The 8,459-nt window shown below is 34.7% G+C and overlaps 1 protein-coding gene across 1 annotated transcript in view; it reads left to right on the forward strand.

Moving 5' to 3' along the window:
• Positions 1-7,623, forward strand: part of LOC138696158 (PR domain zinc finger protein 15-like) — a 150,845-nt gene extending 143,222 nt beyond the window's left edge. The window contains exon 18 of the mRNA XM_069820732.1: positions 1-7,623. This exon is cut by the window's left edge and continues 22,304 nt beyond it. The gene's annotated coding sequence lies outside the window, so the exon portion shown is untranslated.
• Positions 7,624-8,459: the final 836 nt, after the last annotated feature.

Consider the following 8,459-nt stretch of genomic DNA (forward strand, 5'->3'; position numbering starts at 1 on the left):
TGCCAATTTCCTGTCAATCCTGAAAATTTTTTCAGTTGGTTTGTGAGCATTCACAATTTCATATAAATCTACTTTATGCAACTTTGGATTGACTTGAATGCCTTTCTTTTCTAGCCACTCAATCATGGCAGCATTGGTTGCATATTTGTTAGGAGGTGGCAGTATCAGCCCTTTCAAGAAGAATTTTTCTTTTTGACTGGCACTTCTTTCATTTGTAGTCTTCAATAATCTATTTAAAGATCTGCTACCCCAATGGAAAGTGATTTTGCTTCTTATTATGGGTAGAAGCTTGGGCACAGTGGAGCTTTTTTCTTACGAACATAAAATTCATTAATGGATCAAATATTGAAAATAAGTTACTTAAGGCAACTGTACCAGTAGTTGTCACAGTAAGAAAAGTTTATAGCATTTTTAATAAAGAATTTCAAGTATTGGAATCAAAACAAATTATAATTATTTATTTACCATCCTTGTATCTTTACAATTAACCTCCCAGTTTGTAGTTTCTGTCATATTTTAAATTAAATGATAATTAATGTTTTGATACACATCAGCATATGCACCAGCAATTGACATGCAAAATTTTTACATGTACCAGTGTTTGACATAAACCTGTATCAGCAATTGACATATTTAAAAATCTGAACTAACTTGAACTCAAACATGGCTGAAGAACTAAAAAATACCTCACTTATCGTAAAAATGCAGTTTTAGTGGAAGTAAAATAAGAAAATTCAGCTTATAACCAACTACCCATCCACATTTAAACCATCTTTGAATTGATATTTCTGACGATCCTCTGAACCAACCAGATCTGGCATTGACAATTTCTGCAAAATCTGAGACCATGTAACTGAACTTATATCAGAATCATCTGCCTTGAAAATATCCTTCTTGTCATTGCAACATTTCAGAGCCATCACTTCTACGTCCAAGTAATTTGTTTCCTGAATAATGCAACTATACTTATAGACTCGTTTCTTGCCTGGAAAAGACACTGTCACTTTCTTCTTCAGAAGAACCAAGAACACTTATGTCAGCAATACTGTCCCCAGACTCTACCCACTCTTCTTCAGTGTCTGAAGATTCTTCTCTCAAAATTTTTCTCCTTTTTTTCTTGTTTTTGTCCTATTTATCAAGTTTCCCCTTTTCCTTTGCTTCTCTTTTTTTCTTTCTTTCTCTGCTCTTCCTGTTTCTTTAATAATTCTTTTTTCATTCTTTTAGCCTTCTCTGCCCTTGGGCTTGGCCAGAATAGAGCCTTCTTAAATGGGGAAGGAATAATCTTTCCATTTGATGTTGATGGTTCACTGTTGATAGTTAATGATTCACCTCCTCCTATGATGGTGGATGATACTGTAGCTACTTCTTTTGTTAACTCTCCTCCGACCAAATTAGCTTCTTGCCCCTTTGCTTTTTCATTTTCTTCCAAGTTAGATGTTTCTTGTACTGCTTCCATCACTTTAGTTCCACTCCTTTGATTTAAATGTGAAACTCTGTCATGTACTCGCTTCCATAAGTAAAACAAGGACTCATCCCAATTATCTGATGACTTTTTAAAGGCCTCAAGCTTTTCTTGGCCAATTTCAGCTTCCAGAAACTTCAACCCCTGGCTATCTTTTCATGAATTTGCAGCAGGAGTTACCATAGTCCCCACTGATGGAATCTTTGAAAAATCAATAGAATCTGGATTCCAGGGTACTAAGCCACATTTTCGAAATCCATTTTTCAAGATCAAAGGTGTTATACTTTCTTCCAATGCCTCTCTTAGAAGTTGTGCAAAATCTCTTTTTGTGAGTGTTGGGGAGTCCATATGCTCAATTCTCCATTTGTGAACTTTCTGTCTCCAGCCTTCTTTCAAAGTGTGAAATACAGCTACATCCATATGCTGTATGAGATGTGTAGCATTTGGAAAGAGAGCAATCAATATTATTCTATTTTCCTCACAAAATTTACTAGTATGAAGAGTCAAATGGGAGGCATGGTCATCAATAAAAAGAATTACTGGCCGTAGTATGTTCTCGTTTTGAAGCCAAGGACAGAAAACATTTGAGATATATTCAAAAAACAATTCTCCTGTCATCCAACCAGAAGCTGACTTTCCTATACCCCAAGCAGGAGGAATGCTTCTGGCAATATCTATAGGAATTCTTTCATATCTGTAAATTATCATGGTTTGGGCTAGATTACCATCTGCATTTCCTGTGACAACTGTTAGACACTCCTTAACATCGCTGTTTACTTGCTGATACACATTCTTGCTTCTTTTTGCTACCAACACTTTACCGACTTTAGGATTTAAAAAGAAGGTGCTTTCATCTGCGTTAAACACGTGCGTTGGATCATCAAGAATATTTTGAAAGTTGTGTTCAGCAAGATAATTCTGGACGTCTTCAAACATCTCTTCAGAGCTTCCTTTGTCACGCTGGCCCTGGTGAAAGTAAGATTCTGTGCAACTCTTTCTCTCACTTCAGGATTACGTTTTAGAAGTGATTCATACTATTTTCTTCCAGGACAACCATCTACAAAAGGGTTTGGTCGATACAATTCTTTAATTAAGTGTTGAACACTGTCTAACAATTCAACTTTGGTTATAGGAAAGCCAGCTTTAGCAACAGACAAAATCCATTTACTCAGAAGACCTTCTTCTTCATTTAGAATCAACTCTGATCCCATGTGAATACTCTTTGGAGATTTTCCTTTATATTTATAAAGTAAAGTGATTCTTGGGACTTTATGTATTTTGGCAGCTGTGGCAACTGGCATCCCCATTCCAACATCATTCAATGCCTTCTCCATTTGTTCAGTGGAGTAATTCAGCATTTTGCCCTTTATAGGTGGCATAATTCGCAATGAAAAGAAGCAGCTTGGTTTAGGTACCAGTGGTTGACACACATGGTGCCCTAATGTTTGACAGTGTCACTTACTGGACCAGATGATCAGAGAGCATTTTTTATACCATGAATAAATTTCCTAAACTCAATGTAGAAGAAGTAGTAGTAAGATAAACATAAATTTTATGTTAGAAACATGTACTGTACCAGTGTTTGACATGGGCTGTCAAGCATTGGGACAAGCACTTTATACTTATACCAGTAATAGACACCTCCTCTTCCCGCCATAATATAGTCCCTTACCCTTTAAATTGTGTTTCAATGCCTAGAGCAACAAGTTTCAATGCTATTATAAATACACATATAACTGAAATAGGAAATAAATTAATAAAATAATAATGTAATAAAACCTTAACCTCCTTAATTATTTCGATAAGAAAATGGTGCAGATTTATTATGTTTGCACAAGGGAATATTCCATTCTATTGAGGTGTGTTCAGAAAGTCAACAGTGGGTCTTATAGAAGCAAAGTTAGCCAACATTTTGAGCTCAAAAGAAAATTTCTGGACACACCCAAAACCTTAATAATTATTTTATAAACAGAAAGTGTCAAACACTGGTTCACTGTCAATTACCAGTACAGTTACCTTATCACTTTCAATTTATAATTTTTAAATTAATTACTTTTTTTCTGTTAATAACTTAATTGGAATATCACACATCTATAGAAATTGTCCACAATCATGTGATTGTGTTGAGGTCGAATTCTCGTTTTTCCTGGTGTAGAAAGAGAGTCGTCAGGTCACATTTCGTTCCTTTCTTTACTGTCTTTTCTTATTTTCTTAATAGTTGTGACTCCCACTCCGGTGTAGAATGCAGCCTGTTTGGTAGCCTGCTGAAGAGGAATATCCAATTCCTTACTTTTGGACTCCCAAGTCGCACTTCTCAATCACAGTGCACGCCCCTCAGAATGTATAGTTTTATTCTTTCTTGGCGGCGACATTCTTCTTTATACACACAGATCTTGTAACCTATTAAACACTTATTATTACAAAAAACTTGAAAAATTTATAAAGAAAAACACACTAACTAAACTAAATTATTATAACAAAAACTAAACTAAAGAGCTAGTAATATATTACAGAACGCGAAAGCGAAAGATCACCAGATCAAATGTTTTCAACACGTACAATACACAGGCAGGTAGGCAGGCAGGCAAGACTGAGGACCTGACCACCTGACAACCATAAACTGACTGACAAACTCTTGCAAATCAAGCTTTCAGGTATAACTCCCTGTAAAGTTGATTTGAATAATTTCTAGGGAAAATTGTTCTGGGGCCGGGTATCGAACCCGGGACCTTTGGTTTAAACGTACCAATGCTCTACCAACTGAGCTACCTGGGAACTCTACCAGACACCGATCCAATTTTTCCCTCTATATCCAAAGACCTCAAAGTGGGCTGACAACCATCAAGCAACCAACATTGAGTGCACACTAACTCTGTGTGACTTAAATTGCTACTGAAGCATGTGGTGAATGGGGAGCAATTTCCACCCCTAACTTCTCCAAGTCCTAGGGCAGGATTTACCAGTCACTAGCAATATGATGACGCTGCAGTGATGAGTGGGACGATGAATGGTGTGCAGATGAAAGTGAAGGAGGTGTACCCCAATGCTCATTTCTTACACTGCTTTGTTCATCAATCTCACAATGGAAAGAGCATGTAGGCAAAATACTAAAGCCAGAATATTTTTTGCGAACTTTAATGCCGTTCCAGCCTTTTTTTCTCGATCATTACAGAGATCTGTCCTGAATTTGTGTGTAGCAAAACGAATACCATCTGGTGGCAGAACTAGATGGAACTTTAAATCGAAAACTCTGTTGTTCACGAGAAGAAAGATGCTTTGATTGAGTGCTTTGAAATTCTCATGAACTCCAAGACTTCTAGTAACATTACCATTAAGGAAGCCCACGCACTTCTTAAAAATCTGCAAGATCCCGAATTTTCTTTCTGGATCTCATTATTTAAAAAAAATATGCCAAATGTTGACATCCTTTATAATCAATTACAGAATCGACTGGCAGATGTGGCTACTGTTCGGTGCTATATTTCTAACTTTGTACGTGCTGTTAATGGTATCAGGAATTCAATTGTTGAAAATCCAGAACACAGGGGATTCGAAAATTCAAATAAACATCAAGTTAATGATAGCCAGTCAAGAATTGTGGCTGCCAAGGAAGTATGTGTTGTTATCCTTATTCAGATGAACACACGCTTCCAATTTATAAACCATCTCCAGGTATCGATTCTTTTGATGTCAAGCAGTTTTGCCAACTTTTGCAAAACATTTCCTGAACAAGAACTGAGTGAATGTGCTGAACTATTTGCTATTTTTGACAAAGAGAAAATGCACACTGAACTATCTGTTCTGTATTCGAGAGAAGAATTCAGAAATGTTGGAGGTCTTACCCAGCTGCTACAGTTCATGATTTCTCATAAATTACATTCATCGTTTTCAGAAGTTTTAAAGCTCCTTCATATTGCTGTGACCTTTCCTATGACGAGTGAGCCAGAGCACTGTTTCTCTTCTTTGAAGCGAATCAAGACCTATCTGTGTAGCACCGTGAGTGAAGAGAGACTCACTGCCCTTGGGATGCTTTCAATGGAAAGGAACATGGTGAAAAGCATCCCAAACTTTAACCAAAAGGTTATTGAGAGATTTGCTACCTACAAATAACGGCGCATGGACCTAACTATAAATTATATTTCAAGGTACATAATCATTTTTATAATTTATCAGGTTTCTTGCAGCCCCCCCTCATAAAAAGCACAAGTGGTGACTCATAAGGAGTCAGATGAAGATGTTTCTTTAAAGCAGAGAATTGTTGTTTTTGGAAGTCCTAATTGTCGAGCACATTTCTTTGGACTCTGAACAAATGTTCTTCGGATGGCTTATACTGTTTCATCATTTGTCGATGGTCTTCCAGTACGCTTTTTCTCCAGTAGGCTTCCAGTCTCTTTTAATTGTCTATCTTAACAACGAAAGTTATTCTCGTTAAATACGTGACGAAATTCCCATTGTACGTAAGTCCTCTGAAACTCCACCATGACTTTTGCGACCCAGTGTCCCTACGTGTTCAGCAGTGTCAGAGTTTAACTTTGGCTGGCTACACTTAGTAGTAGATTATAGTGACAACAACATTGATTAATATAAATGGTAAAACAATGTCAGGAGAAGCAGAAATCCTGTCCGAAATGTCACAAATTCTACTTCAACAGTCTGAAACTTGATTTTAGATCTCATGCATGGAAAACTGACACAGGTTATTAAGCTGATATTTCACTTTTTAAAAAATTGTATAAATATACATTTGGCAGCTGTAAGTATGTCTAACAATAGCCTGAGAAAACCTTACATACATGAAATGTGTGTGGGAAAATATTTAATAATGAACTGATAACATAGTTCAAAATATGGCCTGCAGTCAACATTCAAAACTGTTTTAGTGTTACTTTCTTTTATAAAATATTTTATTAATATTTATTTTTATTTCATATTTCATATTTTATTGTGATCTTTGTATCTATACATTTCTGTACATTTGTAAATATATGTTTTTGTATTTGAAAAACATCACACCAATAACATTGGCAGACCATAAGGATCCTGAATTCTAGAAAACAGAAATTTCTGAGTTTTGAAAAATAGTAAATGATATATGAATTTCGAAAAATGATAGCAAACTGCTATTAAAACTGAACATTTTGAATCATGCCCATAAAACATTAATAAAATAAACTACATATTATTACAATTATATATATAACAAAATGTATATCAAATTAAAATTTAAAATATAGGTGATAATTCAAAATGCTCAAGGAATCTTTGATGATGCCTATGCCACATTTCATTATAATGAATTTATTTGCTGAACATTTCTACATCAAACACCCAAAAATGATCTTCTTAACATCTTTGAGACTAGCTCATCTTCACTTGTTGTACTTGTGACAGATTATTATGAAACATCCACAAATTTCACCAAGTGTTATTTTATAGTAATTTTTTTTTATATATATTTGCAGTTAAAAATTACGGTTTACTTTCCGTAGTTTAAGAAATAGGAGTACTTTTCCTTTACAACAGTTGATCTTAAATCTTTCTTGCAAAGAATCTTTATGCATACCGGTACTTGCATTAAAGTTACTATATAACGTGATTATTTTCGCTAATATACTTTCACTGGATAATTCGATTTTGCAGTACCAATTTGATGTTGAAATGTCTGATGTTAATTCATACTACATGTCGGTAGGATAAATAAATTACTGTATGCAAGAAAGAATAACAATCAACAAATGTAAAGGAAAAGTTAATCAATAGATACATAATATACTTACTTTACTTGGAATCCAATGTCTCAAAGAATTTAAATGAAGAAGTCACGTTATCAAAGACTGTAAGCTCATGAAATATAGTATCTGTGTAAAGATAGTTTCTGCAGTAAATAAAGGGGAAGTATTGAGCAGCAATACAATTGGTTTTTTTATATTATGTAACATAAAATGTTTATTTTGTTTTCCCCATTCGAATGAAGCTGTTACTGCAACATAAAATTGTCAAATAGTAATTTGAGTAGACAATAATCTAGTTGTGTGTATATGTATGTAAAACTATAGTTTTTCTACTGCTTCCTTAACATTTTCTAAGTTATAATTACCTGTTTATTGGTATAAAATTTGTGATGATTGAATTTTATGAATAAAACTCATTTATACAAGTTACTGATGTTTCTAGTTTGCCATTATTATCTTACTTCAACGTGAACAAGAGAAGTACTCGACTGTTTATTAATTAAATGATCAAATGTACTGACTGGCAGAAATATCGCAGTGATACGTGAAATATCAATGTAACGAATATACCACCTTGTTAAAACATTTTCCCCTGGCACCACATTTGTCTCTGTTATGAGCAGGAGTGTCTCTCAAGCCTGGCGTCGCCTAGTTACTATTTTTAGAGGCCAGGTGATACCACGACACTTTTCTGATTTTGATATTGTCAAATGTTGCATTTATAAAGTCATATGTTATTCATATTCAAACAATTTTATAGTGAGGTTTGCTCTTCAGACCTAACACCTCTCAACCTCTTTATCTTTGCTGTCAGGAAGTTGCTCCAGTTTTATTTTCTTTATGGTGTATGCAACCAACTGTTTCTGTTCTAATGACCCTTTAGCCTTTCAGTATGCATTCCACTTTGTTCTATGTAATAAAGTTTGTTCTTTCAATAATAAAGTTTATGGACTTATAATTATTTTGTTCTTAGCCTAGGTCATAATCTTCGTTATTTTTTAGAGAGAGACTTCAATTGTTAGGCTTTATAGTCAGTTTAATTTTTGTCACGTCCAGAATATGCTGCAAGAACAAATTCTTTGTTAAAAAATGGGCAAAGTATGTGTCATGTTCTTTGGGTGCCTATGGTGTGACCAAAACTACTTCTGACTTGACAGCTTACAGAGAAGGGGGAGCAATGTTGTCATGTTGTCCATCTTGTTGAATACTATGCATTAAAATTAGTGTACATTATTACTTTTATTAGCATATTATTATTATTTATT

This window comes from Periplaneta americana, chromosome 3 (assembly GCF_040183065.1).
Source record: "Periplaneta americana isolate PAMFEO1 chromosome 3, P.americana_PAMFEO1_priV1, whole genome shotgun sequence".
In the NCBI taxonomy this organism is placed as follows: Eukaryota; Metazoa; Arthropoda; class Insecta; order Blattodea; family Blattidae; genus Periplaneta; species Periplaneta americana.